Source organism: Misgurnus anguillicaudatus, chromosome 8, assembly GCF_027580225.2.
Source record: "Misgurnus anguillicaudatus chromosome 8, ASM2758022v2, whole genome shotgun sequence".
Taxonomy (NCBI): Eukaryota; Metazoa; Chordata; class Actinopteri; order Cypriniformes; family Cobitidae; genus Misgurnus; species Misgurnus anguillicaudatus.
This window is the reverse complement of record NC_073344.2, coordinates 43,471,967-43,499,379: the sequence shown is the minus strand read 5'-3', so window position 1 is coordinate 43,499,379 and position 27,413 is coordinate 43,471,967. Positions and strand designations below refer to the sequence as shown.

General features: G+C 36.7%; 4 long non-coding RNA genes across 4 annotated transcripts in view; 2 read left to right on the top strand and 2 right to left on the bottom strand.

The window, feature by feature from the left end:
- LOC129450975 (uncharacterized) overlaps positions 1-26,544 on the top strand; it is a 415,333-nt gene extending 388,789 nt beyond the window's left edge. Inside the window, exons 8-14 of the long non-coding RNA XR_012370889.1 lie at positions 18,298-18,457; positions 20,319-20,378; positions 20,475-20,519; positions 23,834-23,907; positions 24,018-24,071; positions 24,299-24,473; positions 24,580-26,544. This is a non-coding gene — a long non-coding RNA (uncharacterized lncRNA). The remainder of the gene's footprint in view (positions 1-18,297; positions 18,458-20,318; positions 20,379-20,474; positions 20,520-23,833; positions 23,908-24,017; positions 24,072-24,298; positions 24,474-24,579) is intronic.
- Positions 3,971-5,642, top strand: LOC129450978 (uncharacterized). The gene is made up of 2 exons (XR_008646521.2): positions 3,971-4,656; positions 5,430-5,642. It is a non-coding gene; the product is annotated as an uncharacterized lncRNA (long non-coding RNA).
- LOC129450973 (uncharacterized) lies at positions 10,559-15,433 on the bottom strand. Its single transcript, XR_008646515.2, has 4 exons — positions 14,873-15,433; positions 14,310-14,417; positions 12,264-12,349; positions 10,559-11,621 (listed from the first exon to the last, which is right to left on the bottom strand). It is a non-coding gene; the product is annotated as an uncharacterized lncRNA (long non-coding RNA).
- On the bottom strand, positions 18,313-20,556 carry LOC129450982 (uncharacterized). The gene is made up of 3 exons (XR_012370890.1): positions 20,301-20,556; positions 19,332-19,419; positions 18,313-18,444 (listed from the first exon to the last, which is right to left on the bottom strand). It is a non-coding gene; the product is annotated as an uncharacterized lncRNA (long non-coding RNA).
- Positions 26,545-27,413: the final 869 nt, after the last annotated feature.

Below are 27,413 nucleotides of genomic sequence, written 5' to 3'. Positions count from 1 at the left end.
TTTTGCTTATAACTACTTCACACTTGAGTCTAAAATCATGAAGGAGGTCTTGTTAGATTCCTTGAGGCATGCCGAGTCAAACGATACCAAACCGTTTTTGGTCGGCCATTTTGGTTGTCGGCCATTTTGAATTTTCTCATTAAGTTCAGTATTTCACAAACCGAATGGCGTATCGCTACGAAATTTGGCATGGTTCATCGGTGACATGTTCTGAGCGCACCTATAAATCTTTAGGACGGCGCCACCTAGTGGTCAGTATATGTAAATAAATTGTTTAAAATCTTTATATCATTTGATTAAATTGCCACTATGACATAAGACTTCACTCTATTGATTCCTTGGCTCATGCTGAGTCCGACGGTATCAAATATGTCTGAGTCAAACCTACTTCCTGTCGGCCATTTTGAATTATATTGAACTCCTACTTTTTCGAACTCCTCCTAGAGCGCTCGTGTGATTGGCTTGATTTTTGGTATGCATCATCTAGAGACACTCTAGACAAAAAGTTATCAAAAGATTTTCGGTAGACCTATCCGTTGTCGTATAACGCATCAAAGAATGCGAGGGCGAGCACGCCAAAATGTGTTTGAGCCCGTATCTTCGCAAAACTTTTGCGTATTAATATGAGACTTGGTATATGTCATAACAGTGATGTCCTGAGGGTGCATGCACCATTTCGTCACACTGCCCCCTACTGGTCACGAGATATAAAAATGTCTATTTTTGCTTATAACTACTGCAAATTTGAATGTAAAATTATGAGACTGGTCTTGTTAGATTTCGTGAGGCATGGCGAGTCAAACGATACCAAATGGTTTTTGGTCGGCCATTTTGTGTGTCGGCCATTTTGAATTTTTCTTTAAGTTCAAGTATTTCAGAAACGCAACTGTGTATTGTTATGAAACTTGGTATGGTTCATCAGCAACATGTTCTGGGAGGACTTGTAAACTTTTCGGTGCCCCCTAGTGGTTAAGAGATTTGAAGCTATATCTCTGCATCTCTTTATCGTATTTACACCAAATTTGGTGGGTGTCATCACAATCAAGACCTGAGTCACAATTTATTTTTTGGTCAGTGCCCCCTAGTGGTCAAGTCATTTAAGGCTATATCTCTGCATCTCTTTATTGTATTTACACCAAATTTGGTGAGTGTCATCACAATCAAGACCTGAGTCACAATTTATTGTTTGGTTAGTGCCCCCTAGTGGTCAAGTCATTTAAGGCTATATCTCTGCATCTCTTTATTGTATTTACACCAAATTTGGTGGGTGTCATCACAATCAAGACCTGAGTCACAATTTATTGTTTGGTTAGTGCCCCCTAGTGGTCAAGTCATTTAAGGCTATATCTCTGTATTGCTTTATCATATTTACACTAAATTTGGTATGTGTCATCACAGTCATGACCTGAGGCACCATCTATTGTTTCTGCACCACGCCACCTAGTGGTCTCAAGATACAAAAAAATTGCTATTTTTTTCATAAAACTAATGCAAACTTAGATCTTAAATCATGACAGTCATCACGTATGAATCATTTTTTGCCATGTTTGGCTTGACCCCGGTATCGCTGCTTGCAGCTATATTTAGGGGTCAAGCCACGAAGTGGCGTAGACACCTATTGTTATTGTTAGTTTTCTTATTATTATTTTTCTTCCTCGTTCTTCCGCCGAAATTCAATGGCAGCCCATACAACCGTACATAGGAAAGTTATGAAATTTGGCACACATGTAGAGGACAGTCTCAGAAGTTACTATAGCAACTTTGGTGTGTCTGACTCAAACCCTCTAGCGCCACCAACAGTCCAAAAATCCACTTATGTTAATGCTCATAACTTCTGACCCGTGAGTCCTAGAAACTAAATTCTTGTTTCCTCTGAATCCTTGGCTCATGATGATTCAAATGCACACATTGATGTCATTTGTGTCATGCACATCTTTCCGCCATTTTGAATTATATTGAACACCTGCAAATTTGAATATAACTGCAAATTTGAATATAAAATTATGAGACTGGTCTTGTTAGATTTCGTGAGGCATGCAGAGTCAAACGATACCAAATGGTTTTTGGTCGGCCATTTTGTGTGTCGGCAATTTTGTGTGTCGGCCATTTTGAATTTTTTCTTTAAGTTCAAGTTTTTCAGAAATGCAATTGCGTATTCTTATGAATCTTGGTATGGTTCATAAGCAACATGTTCTGAGAGGGCTTGTAAACTTTTCGGCGCCCCCTAGTGGTTAAGAGATTTGAAGCTATATCTCTTCATCTCTTTATCGTATTTACACCAAATTTGGTGGGTGTCATCACAATCAAGACCTGAGTCACAATCTATTGTTTTGGTCAGTGCCCCCTAGTGGTCAAGTCATTTAAGGCTATATCTCTTCATCTCTTTATTGTATTTACACTAAATTTGGTATGTGTCATCACAGTCATGACCTGAGGCACCATCTATTGTTTCGGCACAGCGCCACCTAGTGGTCTCAAGATACAAAAAATTGCTATTTTTTTTTATAAAACTAATGCAAACTTAGATTTTAAATCATGACAGTCATCACGTATGAATCATTTTTTGCCATGTTTGGCTTGACCCCGGTATCGCTGCTTGCAGCTATATTTATTGTTATTCTTGTTCCTCGTTCTTCCACCCAAAAGTCAATGGCAGCCCATAGAACCGTAAGTAGGAAAGTTATGAAATTTGGCACACATGTAGAGGACAGTCTCAGAAGTTACTATAGCAACTTTGGTGTGTCTGACTCAAACCCTCTAGCGCCACCAACAGTCCAAAAATCCACTTATGTTCATGCTCATAACTTCTTGTTTCCTCTGAATCCTTGGCTCATGATGATTCAAATTCACACATTGATGTCATTTGTGTCATGCACATCTTTCCGCCATTTTGAATTTTCCGTAAAACCTACTTTTTCGAACTCCTCCTAGAGCGTTTGTCCGATTTGCATGTCCTTTGGTATCTAGCATCTATAGACACCCCTGACAAAAAGTTATCAAAAGAATTTCGATAAACCAATCCGTTGTCTTAAAGCGCGTCAACAAATTTTACGTAGAGCGCAAAAAAACAGATTTTAGGCTGTATCTTTGCCAATCTTATGTCTATTGACGCCACACTTGGTAGTTGTGATGCCAGTCAAGAACTGAGGGGGCATGCTGAGTTTCGTCACAGCGCCACCTAGTGGTCATACGAATGTTGTACATGCTTATAACTTTGGCTGTGATCAACATATTTTCACGGGACTTGATTTTTTGGAGTCCTGAATAGTTGCCAAGTCCAAAAATACCAAACATGCCAGAATTCGCCTTATAATTAACCCTGCGCAGCAAAAAAAGTACTTAACAAACACGCGCAAATATCTCCGCGAGCGTTATTCTGATCGACTCGAAAACACCATAGGAAGAAACTAACCTTACCTTCTGAACAAAAAGTTCTATTGGCATTATATTAAAATTTTCATCAGAAATGGCCGAAATTTGCAAAAAACGAAAAATTACCTTTACGTTTTGTGTTTTTTTACACATAAATGGTTATAACTTGGTAAAGCAAAGAGATTTTTTCACCATATTTGATACGCTAATGTACGACCACAGTCTGAGGCTACACAAAAAAAATTGTATGCTTGCACCACTAGTTGGCCTTATAATTGAACAAAACCTTTGAAATCATGCCACCCTATGGTCATACAACTGTTTCTTCACTAAACTAAAGTGTATAGTCATAAAACTAGCTAGATGTAACACAGTTATGACCTGAGGTTGCATGCACAATTTTGTCATTACGCCACCTAGTGGTTTTGAGATAGAAATATGGTATTTTTGCCTAAAACTATTCCATATATAATCATTGGTGCATGCCAATTAACTCCTTAGCAACCAATTAGGATACCTTATAAACCCTTTTTAGAAGAGCTATATCTCTGCATCAGAACAACGTAGAGACATGGGGGTGGTCTCTTTCGACTCATTAACCCCCAGGGGTCCAAAAACGCGGGGACGCGTTTTGACGTGTTTTCTCCTTATCATAGCAGAATCAACTTAAAATACTCCATCATTAATAATCAAACACTTACGTGTTTGACATCATTTGAAACTCTGAAGGTTCCTCTTTAATTAGTGTACATTTACAATAACAAGAGATCTTTGTGTTTTTGTCAAATAAAGAAAATAAACAGGGTGCTCATTCAGACATTTCTGTCTCCGCCAGCTGTCTCTCAAATCACGTTACAAAAATTAGTTGAAACTCCGCGAATACTCGTCACACAAACATAATACACATATCCAAAGAAAGCCTGAAATGTCTACTTTTAAACAAGCTAATTATTATCAAAAACAAATATTTCCTGTTTATATAATCTGCATTGAAGTAAAGAGAGTACCGTTTTTCCTGGCTGAGCTCATTATCTATAATGCGGTCACGCCCACACGCTGTTGACATGGTAATGAAGAGACGAGCTGTTCAAACCAGCAAAGCGTAATGTTTGATAAGATTTAAAGACTTTAGCGCATGTTTGGATTATAAACTTTATACACACACGTGAGGAATATCTTCATTTATGTCTGGACATTGAGGAAGAGAAGCGTTTATCTTTAACGTTACCTAAGAAGAAGAACAATGGAAGGCGCAATGGAGGCGGATATATTCCTGAAGAAACTGTAAGTCATTTGTCTTCATTTATATTTGCTATCCTGTAATATGTTATGGCTTGTGCAGTTCAGCCTACATAAGCAACCTTAACAGACTGCACGCTTTGGATTGAAAAACGTTCGCATTGTTTACAAACGAGTAACTTACGCGTGATCACGTAATGGCGGATTTCATTGTTTGCTGTACAGTGTTTGACACAGTTATTCACTTTCGTATCCTTCATGGCAACTTTGAGTAATGCTGCACTGCTGTGTCTTTTAAGTGTGTGCTGTAAGATTCCATGTTTACATGCTTATTTACAAACGAGTACGCGTGATCACGTAATGGCAGATTTCATTGTTACATGCTGTACAGTAGATACTTTCGTATCCTTTATGGCAACTTTGAGTAATGCTGCACTGGGGGGGTCTGCTGTAATATGATATTGTTTACATGCAATGCATTCCATACATTGCGCTTTACACGCGACACCGTTTTATTATGAGCTCCGCGTTGTTTACACGGAGACTCGCCTTTTTTTTAATTATAAATTTACCTTGGCCAGTCTACCTAGGTGTGTGAAAGACATCAAACACGTGACCAAATGGTGGCGCAGTGGTAGTGCGTTAGGCCGCCACGTGGTAGACCCGGGTTCGAAACCCGCCTAGGCCAAGTTTTTTTATACAGTATATTGAGTTTAGGCGACCACCGTTACAAGTGCTATCATTTACCCATCAGTTATGTATGTAAGGGTATTTCTGTGGACAATTTATGCTAACAGCTGTTCATAACTCTCTTACAGGTCTGCATCCCTCTCATCAGTAAACTATGAAGTGGAAAAACATATTCACACTCTTTGGACATAAAGTTGTATGGTAACATGAGCCACATGAAGTTTACAGCTCTGTTGTTTATCAGTTTCTTATACAAGTTAAGTTTTTGAATAGGGTCCTACTGACCTTCATTTCTATTTTGATTATATTGTTAACTTCTTAATAAACCTCAAACAAACATGTTCATTTGTCCTCACATTCTTTACTGTAGTTCCCTCCTCCCTCATTATGCAGATCATTATGCAGCTCATTATGCGAGCCTTTGTTTGCTAGCTGTCAATCAATCCTTCTCGCATACGGCCCCTCTAAACAAAAAGTGTCTTACAATTTCTAAATCAATATACTGGTTTATGTGAATGAGTAGGCAGGATGATTTTAAAGAAAAAACTCTAGACTACTAGATTCTGTTTCGGAAAGTCTTGTTAAAACATGTTTAGTATGGGTTTTGTGGACTTATATCAGTGACTTAAAATTTTAGCTTTTTTAAAAACCACGCATAAACCTTTTTCTCTCAAAAATACAAACATGTACATACATGTAGCTCATATAATATTTTAGCCCAGTTTGTGCTGAACACAGTGGTATGAGACACTTGCCATTATTATGTTTTAAAGCAACTGAAAAAAGACCAAATGTAAGAGCATGTCAGAACCTCTGACAGTGTCCCAAAATGGTCGGACCCCAGAGGGTTAACACCACTGTAACATTTTGTAAGCTGAGAATTGCCACTGCAAGCACAACTCACATTTTCTTCAGTGTTCTAGTTGTCAATGCTCCTCGAGAAGAGAGGGAGAGATTACACTGAATGAAAACAGCTTTTTTGCTGATAACTGTCATATTATTTGCCTGAAATCAAGAGATTTTCCTAGGTTCTTTAAACTGCTCATCCGAATTCAACTTTACTTTCTTCTGTGCCCTTTTTGGCTTGACCCCGGCATTGCTGCTTGCAGCTATATTTAGGGGTCAAGCCCAGAATAGGCGAATACCCCTATTGTATCCGTTAGTTTTCTTTTTATAACAATTATTATTATTCCTCCACCATTGCGGTCTATGGCAGCCCATAGAACCGTACGTAGGAAAGTTATGAAATTTGGCACACTGATAAAGGACACTCCAATGTGTCCTCATAGCAAATTTGGAGTCTCTATGTCTAACCCGCTAATGCCACCAACAGTCCAAAGTTGCACTTATGTTCTTGCTTATAACTTCTGATCAGTAAGTCCTAGAAACAAAATTTTTACGCCATTTTGAATTATTCGTAAAACCTACTTTTGCGAACTCGTCCTAGAGCTTTTGCCTAATTTCCACGAAAATCGGTATGTAGCATCTATAGACCCTCATGGCAAAAAGTTATGGAATTCATTTCAATTCGTCAATCCGTTTCCGTAAACCGCGTCAACGAATCTTATGTAGAGCACAAAAAACGGATTTGAGGATGTATCTTCGGCAAACTTAAGCCTATTGACACGATACTTGGTACTTGTGATGCCAGTCAGGAACTACGGGTGCTTGCAGAGTTTCGTCACAGCGCCACCTAGTGGTCAGACTTATGCTTTACACGCCTATAACTTTGGCTCCCATTGACGTATTATCACGGGACTTGTTTCTTTGGAGTTCTGAATTGTTGCCGAGTCCAACGATACCAAATATGACAGAATTCGCCTTACGGTTAACCCTGCGCAGCAAAATAGCGCTTAAGAAACACGCGTGAATATCTCCGCGAACATTTTTCCGATCGACTCGAAAACACCATAGGAAGAAACTAGCCTTACCTTCTGAACAAAAAGTTTCTATTGGCATTATATAAAAATTTTCATCAGAAATGGCCGAAAAATGCAAAAAACAAAAAATTACCTTTAAATTTGGTGTTTTTTACACATAAATGGTTATAACTTCGCAACGAAAAGAGATTTTTTCACCAGATTTGATACGCTGATGTATGAGCACAGTCTGAGGCCACAAAAAAAAATGGTATGCCTGCACCACTAGGTGGCCCTATAATTGAACAAAATCTTTCATATCAAGCAAGCCCTATGATCATACAACTATTTTATAGCTAAACTAAAGTGTATAGTCATGAAACTAGCTAGATGTAACTCAGTCATGACTTAAGGTTGCATGCACAGTTTTGTCATAGCGCCACCTAGTGGTTTTGAGATAGAAAATAGCTATTTTTGCCTAAAACTACTGCAACAACACATCTAAAACCATGAGTCTTCATGGATTGTTCCTTTCATGGCTTGGACTATAATCACTGGTGGAAGTCAATTTACTCTCTAGCAACCGATGAGAATACCATATCAACTTTTTTGCAAGAGCTTTTTCTCTGCATCAGAACATCGTAGAGACACAGGGATGGTCTCTTTTGACTCATTTAACTTGTTGTAACATGTGGTGACCCATGTTTTGCCACTGCAAACATCACTCACATGTCTTTCAGTGCTCTAATGTTCCATGATTGTCAATAACAGAAGGACAATTGCAGTAGACAAGAACATAGATTATTTTTGTTGCTTACTTTTGTGTTCTTCATCTGAAATCATGAGGTTTACCTAGGTTCTTTAGTCTGCTTATCCAAACTCAACTTTACATCCTTCTGTGCCCTTTTCGGCTTGACCCCGGTATTGCTGCTTGCAGCTATATTTAGGGGTCAAGCCCCGAAGGGGCGAAGATCCCTATTGTATTTGTTAGTTTTCTTATTATTAGGGGTCAAGCCCAGAATGGGCGAAGACCCCTATTGTATCCGTTAGTTTTCTTTTTATTTCTTTTTATTATTAAATTTGGCACACTGATAAAGGACTGTCCAATGTGTCCCCATAGCAAATTTGGAGTCTCTATGTCTAACCCGCTAGCGCCACCAACAGTCCAAATTTGCACTTATGTTTTTGCTTATAACTTCTGATCCATAAGTCCTAGAAAAAAAATTATTGCTTGCTCTGATTCCTTGGCTCAAGACGATTCGAATGGACCATATGACATCATTTTCCGTCATGAAAATTTTTCCGCCATTTTGAATTATTCGTAAAACCTACTTTTGCGAACTCGTCCTAGAGCTTTTGCCCGATTTCCACGAAAATCGGTATGTTGCATCTACAGACCGTCACGGCAAAAAGTTATAGAATTCATGTCAATTCGTCAATTTGTTTCCGTAAACCGCCTTAACGAATTTTATGTAGAGTGCAAAAAAACAGATTTTAGGCTGTATCTTTGTCAAACTTACCCCTCTGGGGTCTAAGGGGTTTTTAGGGCCCTGGGGAAGTTTTGACATGCACTGACATTTGTGCTTTTTTCAGTTGCTTAAAAACATATATATGGCAAAGGTCTCATAACACTGAGTTCAGCACAAACTGGGCTACAATATTATATGATCAACATGTATGTACATGTTTGTATTTTTGAGAGAAAAATGTTTATGCGTGGTTTTTGAAAAAGCTAAATTTTTAAGTCACTGATAGAAGTCCACAAAACTCATTCTAAACATGTTTTCCCAAGACTTTCCAAAACAGGATCTAGTAGTCTAGAGTTTTTTCTTCAAAATGATGTGAAAATCATCTGGCCTGCTCATTCACATGAAACAATATATTGATTTACAATTTCTAAGACACATTTGCTTGGGAAAGGCCGTATGCGTGGAGGCGGGAAAGCTCCTGAATAATCAGTGATTGACAGCTGAGGAACAAAACAGTCGCATAATGAGCCGCATAATGAGCCTTGTAGGAATGTTCAACAGGAATGTAACTTTCCCTGAAGTAAAACCATGATAAGGTGTACTTGGGAATTTATAACAAAAAAATTATATATATAATGTGTGTATATATAGAAATATTTTCTATTAATTTCACAAGTATACCTAAAACCATAGTAATCATAGTAAAGGTACTGTTACCATGATAAGGTTTACTTGGGAATTTATAACAAAAAATTATATATATAATGTGTGTATATATAGAAATATATAGAAATATTTTCTATTAATTTCACAAGTATACATTTAAAACCATAGTAATCATAGTAAAGGTACTGTTTGGTCATCATAAGGTTTACTTGGGAATTTATAACAAAAAAATTATATATATAATGTGTGTATATATAGAAATATTTTCTATTAATTTCACAAGTATACCTTTAAAAACCATAATAATCATAGTAAAGGTACTGTTTGGCCATCGTAAAAATTAACACAGGGTTAGTATTTGGTTGGCCAGCGAGAGGTTTACTTTTGTGCAGTAAACAACTCTAAAGAAGAACTGCCTATCGTTGTCTGGACTCTTATTTGTGTTTTAGTAATCATTATAGTAGAAATCCAGATAGCACACGTACGTCTCAGATACGTCTTGTAAAGATCTTTACATCTGCTGACGATCGTCTTTGAATAATACGTCTTCCATATCTCTACAAGACGTATTTAAGATCTTAAAAAATTCTAAATCCTACCTGCCTGCAATGCATCTCCTTTTGGTCTTGAATCCGATCAAACGCAGACGAATCAGCAAAGACCTCCAACTCATTTCATTTTTTAAATAAATGTCTTGTTTAATTGTTTTAAAAATATAGTCAACAGGTTTTTAAGGGTTTGCATTAATTTCGAAGCAAAAATATAATTAAATATAATTAATAAAAGCCCATATCACGTATAATAAAAAAGCAATATAGACATTTTGCGTTTAGTCCAAAACGTTAAAAAGGCACTTAGATAAAGCACCGTGCACAAGAAAAGGTGATCTCATACTCTTTCTGACTACAAAATATTAACAAAACCAAAACACACAGGAACATCATTGTCAACAGCCACTGCCCCTCTGACTGTTGTATCAGTCTGAAATGAGAAGTTATACATTTAAATAAATAAAACAATTGCCAACAAGCTGATTATCTTAAAGTGACCCTGCTTTAATGCTTTCTGCAATTCCTGCTTATTATACTGGGTGTGACCCACATTAAGTGTGTTTGTCATCAGTTAGGCCTATATCACAGTATCTAAGGTTGAAACTTTTGATAGTTTTTGACCCCACACCATCCATTGAAATTATGTACCACACCTTGCATTTTCACATTTAGTTTTAAAAATCATCTGAACAAACTCTGAGCAAACCAAAGGTGATATTGAGAATGTTTATATAGATGAAGAAACCTCATAAAAAAGTGAAAACACAATACACATTCATTTGACCAGGTTTAATCCAGCATCACACCATGAATTATATTGACTAGTTTGTTTACCAAATTTGAATAAAATGTTTAACCTATGTGTTAATACGATTACAGCCACAGTGTAACAAAATACTGCAAAGTTATTGATCACATTCTCATTACATTACTTCACAAGACCCAGGACACTTTAAGAGCACTGTAACGTAGTAACTGCTGAAAGAACCATGTAATACTGTGAATATAATGACAAACTGCTCCATAACACTTAGATTTGACTTTAATTACAATACAACATACTCTTACTCATACTCAGTGTTTTTAAACTGTGGGTGAAGACCCACTTGTGGGTCGCACCGTAAGATAGTGAGTGTTGCATTGTAGTGATGCTTTGTCCAATTAATTATTAGCAATGGTTTGATATACTATAAGATTACACCTGTCAAAAGCCTGTAATACACGGCACGATTTTTGGCTGTCCCAGATGAAAGATTACCAATCGTGAAGATTTCTGTGATCGTGGCTCTTAATTGGTGGTCCTATCTCGTACAGTGTGAGAGGTTTAAAGACGTCTGTTTTCCCAGTCCTGGGACCAAAGACACCAAAGATAGTTTTATGACAGTGTAAGAAGTTCAGCATGATCAACGCACATCAACAACGTGTGTGCTAACGACCTGCGTACCTGTATTTGTTTACCACTAGCGCATGCTGATGACGGATGTTGTAGCCTCAGATGCAATAGGTGTCTTCGTCGACAGTCTACTGCTAAAGTTTAATGTGATAAGGTCTTATTGGATTGCAAAAATCCTGCCGTGTGTCCTGGGCTTAATATGTTTTGGAATGAAAGGTTTGGAAACCCCTGCTTAACACAAAGTCTCATTTAAAGTTTATAAGAACTTTTGCAATAGACCGACACTAAACGAAACTGATGGCAGATAAGGTGTTGGGATGACAATGGGCCAGAGTTGAATCTGTGCATCTTAGCAGATCACAGGCAGGTTTCTCCTGAAGTGCTGCATTAAGAAAAGAAAGGAAAAAGATGTTAGAACATTTTTAAGGAAATTGAAATAATTCTCACAATCAATATTGGACTATAAACAATAAATTATTACCAATGCAATAACATGCAAACAGACCTGTCTACCACCTAAATAATAGATGCTACGCGGTAGGCATGGGCTGGTTACCGGTTTTAAGGTATACTAAGGTTTTAAACAGTCAAGGTTACAAAACCACTAAAATGGTCTGTGATACCGTCTCCAAGCTATGAACTGTATTTATATAAAATTAATTAAACCATTAAGTCATGTGATTGATTTGATGTTTACATGTAATATACATTATGAAAATATTATATAATATAATTTAAAGGCTTTATTTTTACCTGGCATTTAAAAATAACAAATTTTATTGTAGCAATGGCAATACCGCAACACCATGAAACCGTGGTATTTTTTCTAAAGGTAATCATACCACCAGAATCTTATACTGGCCCATGCCTAATACGCGGTTGTACCATGTGTCGTGAAACATCAAGATTCTCAAATTGTTTAGGGCTAGCGCAATACCACAGTTTTGGCTATTCTTCATGTTCTCTAGGGCAGTTATTTTGCACCAGTGACAGAAACCGTGACAGTGACCAAATAATTCGTTACCTTATCTACATGTGGGAAGAGGCCCACAGGTGAAGGAAGATTTTTGGCCTGCACTTTCACAGCTGGTAAACATGGATTGTGGTGAGCTAGTGACAGAATGAAGAAGTTTAAAATTTCCTTTACAACCAGAGGTTGCATTAAACTTTCTCAATGTCTGTCATTTTGACAGACAAGGGCTGTAAGAAAATTGTCAAAATCAATAATAATATGAGCCAACAGCCAAACAATTACAACTAAACTCAATCTAAACTATCTTAATCTGCCTGAACTCAAATCTTGTGGTCTATAAAGTAGGTGTTTATCTGTGTGTAATTCAACCATCATGTTAGACTGAAGGAGTTGCAGTTATCATTAGATTTCACGACAGCACTGGACAAATGACTTCTCACACTCAGTGTGACTTGAGACAAAGAATAAACAAAGACATTGAGTATGTTTACATGCACATAATAAGAGGACAATTATCTTATTATGATATTATAAAAATCAGCTTATTACATTGACATGTTTCAAGTGTTTTAATTTACTTTCATTTGTGAAGTTTATCTATCACAGGTGGAGACATGCGCACATCCGAAACGGCAAAAAAAACGTTAAGACGCTTACATGCAATGTTAAAATCTGGTTTAAGAGCAAAAAACTACCTGTGCCAATCAGTTTTTGCCATTTATGGGCTTTACCCTATAAAAGAAAACCATTTTACGCATTTAAATGACCTTACACGTTATCAGTTTATTAAGCGTTTAGACTATGTAGACACACTCACTGTGAAAAAAATTGGTTAACACGACCACTCGTGGTGGCTTCACTCAGAGGTTGGAGAAGACAATCGGTGGACTAAACATCAAGCCAGAATTCTGCACGATTCAGGTAAGTGGAATAAAATACATTGTAAATAAACATTATTAAACAGATTTTGAAGTCATTCATTCAAAACTTGCTATGACTTAAGCCTTTCATATTCAGATAAATGACTTTTAGAATTAAGACAACCTTTAGACAACCTTAGCAGGAGAGCCCCAGCAGTAACTTTCTCTCAAGCAGATGAGCAATAAGTTGCTTTGTATGAACAAGGTAAAAGAGCATTAAACATTAAAGGTACTGCGCAAAATTTTCTTTTTCCGGGTGGATCATCAAGACTATTGGTCCTCCTAGTTGTCAATCTGGAGTGTTGCGCAATAGGCTTTATGCCCAGCTGCACTACTTCCTGAACTTCAGCCAGCTCCTTGTTTCCTGTCTGCCATTATTGGACAAACTGATTAATCCAGGTGTGTCTGATTATTGTTGTTGTGACTACTGAGTTCAGGCACACCTGGAATAATCAGTTTGTCCAATAATGGCAGACAGGAAACTTTTCTTTTCTAAAATTCGAGAAAATCCTCTGCTACACCTTTAAGTGGAACATTTATATAGCATGCTGCTTATAGATAGTGAGGAAGATAATCTAATGGATCTACCATGCATATCCTTCAAATAACTTAAAGGGATAGTTCACTTTAAAATGACAATTCTGTCATCATTCGCTCATCCTCATGTTGTTCTAGGGCTGTATGAATTTCTTTTTTCTGTTGAACACGGGGGAGGATGTTTTGAGAAGTGATGGTAAACACACAGCAGTAAGTGACCATAGACTTCCATAGTGGGAATAAAAAATATGATAGCATTTAATGGGTACCATCAACTGTGTGCTTACCATCATTTATCAAAACATTTTCTTAGTCATTTATCACTATACTTCCAAAATATTTTTTTCCTACTATGCAAGTCTATGGTCACTTACTGCTGTGTGTTTACCATCATTTCTCACAATATCTTCTTTTGTGTTCATCAGAAAAAGTAAATTCATACAGGTTTAGAACAACACGAGGATGAGTAAATGATGATAGAATTTTCATTTTAAAGTGAACTATCCCTTTAACAGAACAACTGAACATGTATAATATGTAATTTAATATGTACATCATTAATAATAATTGTAAATAATATTTAATATTTGTGAAATTATATACTTGTGAATTCATTATATTTGCAATGTTTATACATTACCTGTTTTTAGGTAAACAGATTATCCATCAGTGGATGTCATGCAAAAACTAGCCTCAAGGTCGGCTCTGTAGATCTGCATGTTTCCGAGCACACGTTTACCAGGACACACTAATATTAAACAGAAAAACAACATAAATCAGTATTAAACACAAAAAAATTTAGGTAAATTAAATAAGGTTTTAATTTTCAATCAATATAAAAGAAATAAACGCAATAAAAAACAATGTCAGTGACGTAATAAATATGTGTAAATTTACACGCATCATTTATTAAGCATTATAAAAATTATAAAAAATCCAGCAATATTATTAAACTTTGGTTATTTGTTATTATCCCTGGGTGCTTGTCTTGGCTAGCTAATGTTTACTCCACCACCACTGAGAAAAGTTACTTAACGTTAACGTACATTTTCAACGTGCCTTGCCTTCAGGATTTGCAGCTCAATATTGCCTTGCATTGATAACGTTAAGCGTTAAAAACAAACAAACCAAAAAAAATTATGATCATATACGACAATCAATCTGTAGATCCACTAAATGCATAACATATAGTTAGTTACTTACCTCTACTGATGAAACTCCTTCGTCAGCGTTGTTACTTCAAATGTTGGTTTTGGTAAATCACAAGAGGCCAAAGATCGAGGTGAAAAAGATAAATAAATCGTCTGCGATCGTTTAACGCGAAGAGCCATGAAGCCTCAAAAACCACAGGCTAAGATTAGTGCAGCCCTTGTGTCCAACTTCACGTGGCTTATCGTTAACCAGTATGACATCACAGTACCGCGTGATTACACTGTTTCCTGGGCTTTTGAACCGCTCTCGCAGTACTTCGATGTCTGCATGAAGTCAAACACTCATGCCTGTAACTGGGGTAGCTAATGATTTAGGGTGTAACAAAACAAGATTAGTACATTAATATTATCAATTAGTATTGTAATAAACCTTTTTAAATGTTTGTTAATGATTAAGTGTCATTAACAAACTCTGATTTAAAACATCAATATATGCTACGTAAATTTTCCTTAAATCATCAAAACATCCAAATTCAATGAAAAAAACAACAACAATGTATTTAAGATGAGACACATTCAGCATTTATAATTTTTTCTCTTTTTTTGTTTGACTTTGTTCAAAGTTTGCTACAGTAGACTGTTCGGTAACACTTTACAATAACAGTACATGAACAATCATGCACTAATACACAAATCAACAATCACTTCAACATGAAGTAATGACAAGTCAAGCCATGTACTAATCAATAACTAACCATAACTATGTCATGAGTCATATGAATTCATGCATGAATTACAGCCACCTTAACTACACATTAATACATGTTTGTTAGTTAATGCATTAATTAACACTTTGGGTAACCGAAATAAAACATGCTCTAAAACAGTGGTCAAATAAAGATGCATAAAATGTTCCACTTATAATTTTAGAAACAAAAGATATTTTTCAAATTCATGTGCTCACAATACCAAGATAGCAGGTAATTAAAGTATTTTAATTGTTCTCTATTTTTGTATGCTTGTCAATGTAGATTGCAAAATCAAAAGGAAGGTGGATGTAAACGTTACAGCCTACAACAGGCTGCTAGCTCGTTGCACTTGTGGTCTGCTGCTTTTGGCGCTGTCAAAATATTTCAGTTAAAATCATTCTGACTATTCATCAGAAATGACAAACATGTTAACCAAAGTCACAATGCCAAATGTATAGTGTTCATATAAAGACCATCAAACCGTCAATCTTACCAGTTTATTTGTGAAAGCTATTAAAATGTTATCTTGATGTTATTTTAATTATTGTTTAATAAATGTTTCGCATTGTATCAGGATCAGCGTTCAGCCAGGGGCGGATCTACGAGTGGATTGACAGCTTGCCCATCCAATCAGATTCATGGAAATACATTATGTTTTTTTCATTCAAACCGTAATTCTTCAAACATTTGAACTATCAAAAAATTTGAATTGCTCCTAAAGAAAACAAATTGCGCTTTTTGGCAATATATGGTTTATTACGGTAATGTCTTGCTTTCCGTCCACCAATCGCTGCTGTCATCTAGAGCGGAAGAGGCGGGTTTGAAGAGAGCGCGGTAGGTTAGATTGCACTGAGTAGCAAATTCGTGTGAACGTGTGGATCACTGCGAAAAGACTTCTAAATAAAAATGGTGTACACCAGCAACACTAAAGTAAACTCGCTCTTGGTGGCTCGGGACTTGACGGCCCGACTGGACTGTTTAAGTTGATTTTCAATAAAGCAGTGTTGAATTTTTTGCTTCTGGGTCCTCTATGTTTCAGAACCAGTGCTTAGGTAAGCCACGGGCGTTTAGCTAAATAAATGCTCAATGCTTAAATAGTTAATCGTAAATCGTTGTAATATGCTTATGACTTGCGAATGTTATGCTTATTTAATTGAAATAAACCAAGCTTAATGACGTATGCAGCCTGCATATCCGACCTCCGGAGGATGCAGCCTTCTGTTTGAGAGACGGCCGATTGTAATACAGTTAGATTGAATAACGTAATTCCATCTTAAAATGTACAAAACTGATGGAAAAAACAGTAATTTTATCTTCCCAATTAACGCAAGTTAAAAAAAGTATGTGAATTCTTCTGGCCCGCAGAAGTATAGATGCCCACCCATCTAAAACACTTTCTGCCTCCGCCACTGGGTAACTTATATTTTTATTTGTTAATGTATGATAAGGTCATGACTTTACTAAGGGGGCACATCATTTCTAACTCATCGTTAACTACTCATAAACTAACATAAATTCATGATTTATTAATGTATGATTAGGTCATGACTTTACTTGAGGGGGCACAGCATTACTAACTCATCGTTAATTACTCATAAACTAACAAAAATTCATGATTTGTTAATGTATGATTGGGTCATGACTTTACTTGAAGGGGCACATCATTATTAACTCGTTGTTAACTACTCATAAACTAACATAAATTCATGATTTGTTATGGTATGATTAGGTCATGACTTTACTTGAAGGGGCACATCATTATTAACTCATCGTTAACTACTCATAAACTAACATAAATTCATGATTTGTTAATGTATGATTAGGTCATGACTTTACTTGAGGGGGCACATCATTATTAACTACTCATAAACTAACATAAATTAATGACTTGTTAATGTAATATTGTGTAGGCCCTACACAATGACTTTTCTTGGAGGGGTACACTGTTAAAAAGTTATCAATTACACATTCTATACAAATTCAGCTCATCTAATTTTTGGTGGTTTTAAAGGAGAGGAGCAAATGTGAAAATTGGTCAGACATTTGGAAGGGGTAATAATGGCTTAAAAGAAGAACAAGACAGATACTGTATGTGCATTTTGATAATAAGACAAGCCAGTTCACACAATAACCATCGTCTGTAGGCTAATACTGATTTAAATTTAGAAAGAATAGCGTCTGTCACTCTTAATGGCAGCACTGGAACTAATTTTAATTATTAATCCATAATTGCACATTTAATGATTAAAGTTAACTGTAAATGTTGCAAGAAATCCAGTGCCATTCAATGTTTTTAGCTCAGCTGCAGGAGCAAATGTATAAACAGTTTTGCATTACAAACCTAAACATTTTGAATTAACAAAAGTTATTTTCGTTCTTCTACAGAGCTTGTTTGATATGGGGTACGCAAAGTGTTAATTAATGCATTAACTAACAAACATTTATTAATGTGTAGTTAAGGTGGGTGTAATTCATGCATGAATTCATATGACTCATAACATAGTTACGGTTAGTTATTGATTAGTAAATAGCTTAACTCATCATTAGTTCATATTAAACTGATTATTAATTTATGTATTAGTACATGATTAATTATGTACTGTTATTGTAAAGTGTTACCCAAAAGGTAATGTCTTAATAGAATGACTATACATTTTTTGCTTTTGTTACATAGTTCATACATCAAAATCCTTAAACGTTTATAATTATGTTTTCCAACTTGTTGCAGCTTGACAAAAATGTAGTTTGAAGGAAAAGGAACAGCTGAGTAACAAAGTCCTGGTACGCAGACGACGATACTATTACACTGACAAGAGTGTAATGATGATGGAGACACAAGCCAGAGAAAGGGGGGACCAAACACCAGGCCAGAATTCTGCACGAGTCAGGTAAGCATAATGAGTTACACCAGTGGTTCTCAACTCTGTTCATGGAGTCCCACTGCTCTGTGCATTCTGTATGTCTCTTTGATCTGACAGACTGAGGCTGCGTCCAAATATCACTTTGTGCATCCCATCGTGCATCATGTTCTGGATGTAAAGCACGAGACTTTTAATTGTATGTTAACATTTCTATGGTGTTCACTGCATTATTGTTATGTATTTTGTGAAACATCTGCAACTGCAACATTGTGTCGTTTATTTAGGGACTACTGAATAAATAATACACTTTAATAAAGCTACATACTCAAAAAAAAGAGCTTTTTTACAGGAGCAAAGAATTCTGCATCTAAAAGTTTGAGATAAGTGTAGATAATAATCTTTAAGTTCAGCAAATGTTAATTTCAGAGTGTTCGTTTTATTTACAGAAAAACTTAAAAATGTTAAATATAAATTAAAAGTAGTAAATAAAACACAAATACGTTTGGTGCAAATTGCTGGCACTACCTGGATTGACATTTTTACACATGCTAAGTGTGTCCCATATGGTGAATAATTCTACATGCACGCTTGGGATCTTCACGCCCACTAGAATACTTAGGCCAAATATTAAAAAAAACGTCATGTAAGTAGTCTAGTGCAAAGACAACAAGTGTGAACATTTGGACACAGCCTCAGTTCAGTTCATGAAGATCTCTACTAATGAGCTGATGATTTGAATAAGGTGTGTTAAATAAGGAAGACATACAAAATGTGAATAGCAGAGGACCTCCAGGAACAATGTTTAGGAACAGTTACACTGTATAAAACATTAACAACTAAACAGGCAGTACAATCAATAACAAATGATTTGTCATAGCTTCAATAAACAAAACAATGTCACCTGCATTTTAGTTTCCAGCATTTTCCACAATGCAGCCAAACTGGAAGAAAATAAGCTTCTGCTTTGCATCTGACATCAATTCAGAAACCTACAAAAATAATCACAAGAGAATGAAGAATGTTTTAAATATACATAGAAATAAGCTCTAAGGAGCGGCATGGTTTACAGTAAAATTATGGGGTACTCACACTATGCATACTGTATCATACCAAAGTATGTTTTACATCCAAAGTTTGGTGTGACTAGTGTGAGCGCTCCGTACCCTACTACACGTGGTCTCTGCGACAGTCCAGTTTAGTTCAAGGTAGGGGGGCAATATTTTGAAACATAAATATTTTAAAATTATTTGCGACCCTTACAAAGACACTAATTTCCCACAGCCAGCAACAGCACAATGTTTGTCTGACATCACAATCTTACTGTTATTACAACTTTATGATTGTCAACAACTACTACTTTAGACTGAACACCAGTGGGCGGAGCCAACGATATAATGATGTGATGTGTCTTTCTGTGGGGGAGGTCAAATGAAAATTAATCTAGCTAGCTAGTGACATCACTACTCCAGCCATTTAACATTCGTAAAAGAAGAATGCTGTCTGTGATTCACTTATGTTTCCATGAATGCAAAAACTTTTATCGAAGTACATATAGAATTGTTTAAGTGTCATAATTAGAAACATGCCTAAATTGGCAGTGACCCTGTCGATACAAAACTCAAGTGCAAATCATGACACTCATATTAACTGCAGTTTTGGAAATTATTGTTAACACAGATATCAGATATGAATCGTGTCTTATGTAAATATAAAAAGAGCAGAACAACAAATGAATATAGTCAAAAAAATCTGATCTGTGCATTAAGATTTGCAATGTAAATGCAGTCTTATTGTGACGAGAAAACTTTGTTATTGCTGGAATCATGAATGGTCTGAATAGGATTTGAGTTTGTTTACTTGTGAAACTTACCTGCTCAACCATTTACAGCTCCAGTGGGTGCAGATTATCATACAGATGGTTAAAGTGTGGATCCACCTAATATTCAAGGTAAAAGAGCATTTGTTTACAGCATTATCTAAGAAAACATATCACTAGATATTACATATTAGATGTTAATGTCTGACTCTGATCCATACGAAACAGATTTTCTGTCCTGAGACCCTTGGCTGACCATCAAGAAAGAACACAGTAGGTTAACAAGAATCTGACCTCACTTTTGATCATTACGAAATTATGGCAGTACATTACACATTTAAGGACTGTTATTCCTCTGGCTGATTTAAAAATACCCAAAAGTTCTTAAAAAGAAGCAGCCCTAGTTATTTTGGCTTATCAAACATAAACTATATAGACATAACTATTGTGACGCCTCCTCCTAATAAACAGGTTTAAATACTTAACTTATTTCCATGAGCACAAATCTTAATGCTACAGCATATGATATTCTAGAACAGTGGTTCTCAAACCTTTTCAGCATGCGGCCCCCTTTGTGTACGGTGCATTTCTTCGCGGCCCCCCCACAGAAAATGTATGACAAAAAACAGTTCTAAAACTTCACATTTTAATTAAACAAAACATTAAATTATACAAAGTAGTGCTGCCTTATTTTTTTATAGGTTTAATTTCACAGAATTCATGATAAATAAATGTATTTTATAAAATGTCATAAAACTGGGGCCCCCATGCAGTGTTGGGGTAGTTACTCAAAAAATGTAATTAGTTACTAGTTACTAGTTACTTCTTAAAATTGTAATGAGATTACTTTACTAGTTACTGCATTTGAAAAGTAACTTCACTACTTATTACTTTACTTTCCTTTTTCTTAATTTACCACATAGATACATGGACATGGTTTAGGCGGGGTCGGCTGATGATGAGTGACTACTTTAAATGACCGGCCAGGGCTCTAGACTAACTTTTTGCACTGGTTGCACTGGTGCGCCTAACATTTTTTCTTAGGTGCACCAGCACAAAAGTTAGGTGCACCCTAATTTTTGACCCCATCGGATTTATAGTTCGCCCAAAAATTAAAATTCTGTATAATTTATTTGTAAATCAGGTTTGTAACTCTCATGTTGTTACAAACCTGTATAAATGTCTTTGTTCTGGTGAACATGAATGAAAATATTTTGAGGAATGTTTGTAACCAAACCATTCATGAGCCCCATTCACTTCCATAGTATTATTTTTTCCTACTATAGAAGTGAATGGGGCTCATGCTTGGTTTGGTTATTAACATTTCTCAAAATATGTTGCTTCGTGTTTATCAGAACAAAGATATTTATACAGGTTTGTAACAAAATTTATAATTTATTTTTGGGTGAACTGTCCCTTTAACACCGCAAGTTTAGCGCCCATGGTGGTTTCATACAGAATATAAACATGTAGGCTATTTTATAATTGTCTTGTTGTCATTCCATTTTCCTTATACGAGTCATGCACAGTCCTGTTTGATAACCCGCATCCGCGCGATTAAAATAACAGCTGACCTGTTATCCGACATCAGCATCAATTTATTTCATACCCGTTTTTTACATAAAGACTGCGACCGGCCGCACCGCAAATCGTGATGTAAGTAGAAACCTTTAAAGATCTTCATGCAGAACATTGACAGAAATAAGCACAGGACCATGCTTGTTCAAATATATTATCATTTAATCTGAAACTTTGTGAGGGTCGGCTGATTGACAGCTGAGCGGTCAGCAGTGTTTGAACACTCATAAGCGCTGCGCTTATATTTATTATTACCTTATAAATTGATGATATGATTGCAGTGATTCCAAAGGGATGTCCAAAAAAACTCAAGTAGAATGTTAAATGTTTAAAGTTTAATGTCTCTTTCTCGCTGCCCTGTGTAAACCCACGCGGGTGATGGCATGAAACGCGTGAGGAGCTTGCATTTTGCATTACCTTAAATTACCTTAAATTATGGTCATACAAATAAAAGTAAAACAACATTCAAAACTGTAATGTGTACATTTATTTATGTAAAGTTACACTCGCAATAATAACAAAACATTGTGCTTTTTTAAATAGGTAAAAAGTGTTTTGTGCTGCATCGGTTTGGGAGCGCGTCACACAATAAACAAACTCATATAGGCTATAGGCTACTTTTGAATTCGTTTTGTTGATTTGCTAATTATTTAAGTGAAACACATTTCATATAGGCTTATTTATTTTATTATTTTTTTCACCAAAGAAAGACGTAATCATCACGTTCTATTCATTTGAATGCTTTTTGCGCATAAACTAAACCATTGGGGGAATTATTTATAAATGAATCAACAACGCAAATCAAGGAATTAACTTATTTCTCTATTTAAGACAGTCTGGCAGGGCGGTAACAGTGATACATCAAACACCGAAAAGTTTATAGGATTAGATTTGGAAGTAAGATTATGAAGAAAACAGCGGTCCTGACTCCTGGCTTTTTTCTATAAATTGAGCGCACGCGACATTGCTGTTCGGGTTACGTTCAAATAATTTTTTTAAAAGAATTATGCTCTGGCTCTGACTCGATTGAGGTTCATACCTAATTCCGTCTTCGGGTTCGGACCTCTCGATCCCTGACCGGTAAAGTTAAGCAGGATCTTTCGCCACAAGTGTTGTATTGCCATGCTGGGCTTACAAATGCTCAGACAGGTTGCTCATCGCGTTGTCAGCAGTTGAAAAGACACTTGTCGTGTGGGCATAGTGTGCATTTCACACGAATATTTTTGTCCTTTCGAGCAATACCCTGAAAGTTATGTGAATATCGCCCCAGTGGCTGAAACCCTCCGTCTTCATTTCACGCTCCCCTTTGCACCAGCAGCTCCGTCAAATCAATATCTATGGCAACGGCACACGTACAGGGACACGCATGCACGCACCACTTAAATAGACAGAACTTTACACCCAGGCAAACACTGCTTGGGTAACGCAGGAAAGCGCGTTCCTATAGTCTAGTAAAGTAGTGTAGTTACCAATATTATTAGTGTAATGCGTTACTTTACTTCGTTACCCAAAAAAGTAATGTACTTACTGTAATCCGTTACTTTGTAACTCGTTACCCCCAACACTGCCCCCATGGCACCATCTCGCGGCCCCCCTGGGGGCCCCGGACCCCAGTTTGAGAACCACTGTTCTAGAAAAATCGTTTGATGCTAAATTTATAGCAAGAGTTTTGGCAGGGCCCTTTTCAATACCAACTTTTTAGCCAAAGACTCATCACCTAAACCTATCAATGACTTGTACAAGAAGCTGTAGTCATTTTGGAACAGAAAAAGGCACTTACAAAACTGTTGCAACAAAAATCAAAACAAAACTTTTTGAAGTGGTATTATATGGTATAGAATTTATATTTGTTTTGATTGGAAATACTGGAATAAATAAACATGTTTATTAGAATGAGGCCTCCCAATACTTTTGTCTAGTGTATTTGCCACAGACAGGGTAACGCAAGCCTTAGAGTGTGCTTCTTTGTAAATGTGACAAATGAAAATGACCTGATCCATCATTTCCAGCTCCAGTGGGCATCCTTTATCCAGACCCTCATACAGATGGTTGGAGTTTTGATTCACCTAAAGTACCATGCAAGGTAAAAGAGCATTTGTTGACATAATTAGGAAGAAAATATAAACACATTGTTCATGGCATTTAAACACAACATAACACTGTGTAATACTACCTTTCCTGTTCAATCCATAGAGCACTCATTTTCACTCTTGAGACCATGGTGTGACCTGCAAGGTAGAATGGAGAGTAAGTTACCTAAAACATTTTTTATTTAAAATTGTCATCAGCTAAACATCAACATGTCCGAGGCAGATGCAGGTCTGATGGTCTGTCCAACATTCAAAACCTCACAGTAAATCTACAGTCTTGAATACTGTTTTAAATCAATGTACACATATGCTCATTATGAATTTTATTAAAAAATACTAAATGTATATAAAAAGCCTCAATTCAATTATTTGTTGATATTGCAGCTGTAGACGAGACAATCTTGGAGTCACCTGCCTTCACTGGTCCAGTTGTTAGCCCATCACAGATGGAGAGTATTGAAGAGGATGGTGTCTTTTCTCCAACATCTTTCTAGACTGATAAAAGATCTAGACAGGCTCGAACAAAAGTTAACAGACAGAGGGGCTTATATAGAGAATGGTAAGAACCATTTTATCCGTCAAACTTTTTACCAATTATTGTAAACATAAACAATATTATAGGGCTTAATTTGTTTTAAACATTCAATGTACTGAATCTGTTTAAGGTGAGCAGCTACACATAAAAGAAAACATGGAGAATCTGCTCAAAGGTGTTAATCAGCAATGCAGCTATACAACTAAATTGATGCAGGCAGAAACACAAGCGAGGTATGCATGTTCAATGTGTGTATGTTATGTCCAAATGTTGTTATGTTCAAATGTTTTACAATATACTTAAACTAAACTGGTGGACCTGTCATTATTGCATTAGTCAAGTACAACTGAGTAGGTTAATAAATATATATAAATAAATATCAGTCTTGACAGCAAACATAATGTTTTATAAAATAATTACAGCTTTTTAAGAAATTTACACGAGGCTCAAACTATAAGTGAAATTAACTATCAACAACCTAAAATAACCACAGACACGTGCATAAAATATCTAACGTCAGGGATGCAAACACATGTATGGTCAAAAAAGAGAGAGATAATCGAAGCCCTCGCTCAGCGGCAAATATTCAGATACTTACATTGCCACCGGCCCCTGCAATCCCCGGCCCACTCCATAGGCATATTTAGTAAAATGAAACTTTAAAAATGGCCCACTCCATAGGCATATTTAGTAAAATGAAACTTTAAAAATCAAAATATGCCGACACTAATTTGGAAAATTCAATTTAATTTTTATTAAACAAACTCAAAATATATAGCACTTCTTCTTGCTTTAGTAATTCTTCCTCTTCTTCCTGGCCACCTCCTGCAATGTATCCAGTGCCTTCCGTCTGGAATACAGATTTGAATTTTTTGCAAAACTGTATCATAACGGAGTGCAAATAGTTCACTTATATCTTGACCCTTACGAAAATTAACCATGGTTTTACTACAGTTAAAACCAAAAAACCATGGTTACTGTAGTAAAACCATAGTAACCACAAAACCATGGTTTTCAAAAACCATACTTAAACCAGTGCAGTAAAACCATGGTTTTGCTGATAGTAATCAATACACCAAAAAACCATGGTTACTACACTTTTACCACAATAAAACCATGGTTAATTTTCGTAAGGGGAGTCAGCTTGAGCTTTGCTCGTTCAGTAGCCTGGTAATACCATCCTCTGCTATTTTGCTTCGCTTCATAGACAGAGTCTGGCTGGGCACAATTGACAATCGTTTTCCTTCTCGTGGGAGGGGCTTGTCTGAAGTTTAAAATCATTGGTCTAAACGTAAGCCAATCACACATAACATTTAGATATGATGTGCTTTATGCGCCGGATCAGCCGAATCGATCGAATCTCTGCTGTAAAATACACGTATGATGTGAAAACAAACCCATCGAGCGAAATACCAGAGTTAACATGGCTATGAACGACTTTTGCAGATTATGTAAAGTAAATCGGGCCATAGCTAGTTGAACACTATCCTTACGGTGGCTTTCCACTCACGTCTAACGGGAGGAAAGCCCCTCTCTCCTCTCAAACTCTTCCACCAGACAACCATAACTACATGTAAATTAAATCTTCCTACCTTATTTTCTGGTTAATCAGGAATGTCACCAAAGAATGCTTGCCCACGCGTCCTCCACCATTAACTGTGAACAAGATAATTCCATTCCATGATTTCTCGATCGTTGTGCACGTCAAGCTGTGCTGCACACAGTTTCTCGCTGATGATCGGTAAAGTTGATAAATTAAACTTTTCCAAAAACTTGTCGGGAGTAGGGCAACAACATAATCTCCATTCAAATGTTTAACAAACACTTTTCTTGTTCGGGTTTTAGTTGGCAAGTGCCGGTTCTCCACAACAGAGCAAATAGCTTTCTGTGTCTCCATGTCCACAACAAACTACAACCGTGACTCGGCGTTTAGCGTCTACGTCACGGCTCTCAGCCCGCCCTCTGTTCGTTGATTGGACGGTCGTTTTGAGACCGGGGGAAAACGGTTTGAATGGGAGGTATCTCAGACTGAGTACAGAAGCGTAATGAAATTTAGCGGAAGTACGAAGTCTGACGTAGTCAGGCTACTCGTTCAGTGCAATGGGCTTGACATTTGCATTGCTTTTTTTGCTACCATCTCTGTGATTTCTGAGCAAAATTTATTATTATTATTATTATTAATGAACCATCTTTTATATTTAAAAAACATAGGAGAAATAAAGTGCAGCGCGTGGTCGTGACTTTCAGTTGTTATCGCCATAGAAACCAGTGGCGCACTTTAAACTGCACGTTACACACAATGTTAATCGGACTCCCGGTGGCGCACTTTAAACTGCACGTTACACACAATGTTAATCGGACTCGGGACCAGTAATTGAACTGGGACCGACCCGGACCTGACTGCCAATTTAATATATAGATTCGAAACTGTACGGGTGTCGGGTCCTCCATGAAATGCATACAACTCTGCTCAAGTTCAGAAACACGTGAGCTCGCTTCACGTCGCACCAAACTCATCTGAAGAGACACGATGTGCTTGCACGCAAAATATCATTATCAAAGAGTGTTGTTATAATCACGGCAGAACAAATAAGACTAAATTTAATGCCAGATATACTGGAACGCTTCTAGTAAAGTCCATTGGTGGGAAACACTGCAATTTACAGGTGAATTTGATGAAGCTAAAACGTTACACACACACACAAACACTACCTACCCAATTGAACTATGCCTAGCTGAAATGTTTAATCAATTACATGATTAGTAGATTATATAACATTATAAACCAAAAAGATCCTTACCTCCAGTGATGTCTTCAGTTGCTAGTCAAACAGGCGCTGCGGCAAACTCAGGTCTCGGGGAGAAATTTGTTAGATACGCAGCACGAATGCGGCGCCACAAAAAAGACAGGTGGATGACGTCAAAGTACCGCGAGAGCGATTCGAGAAACCATACGGAGAAGTC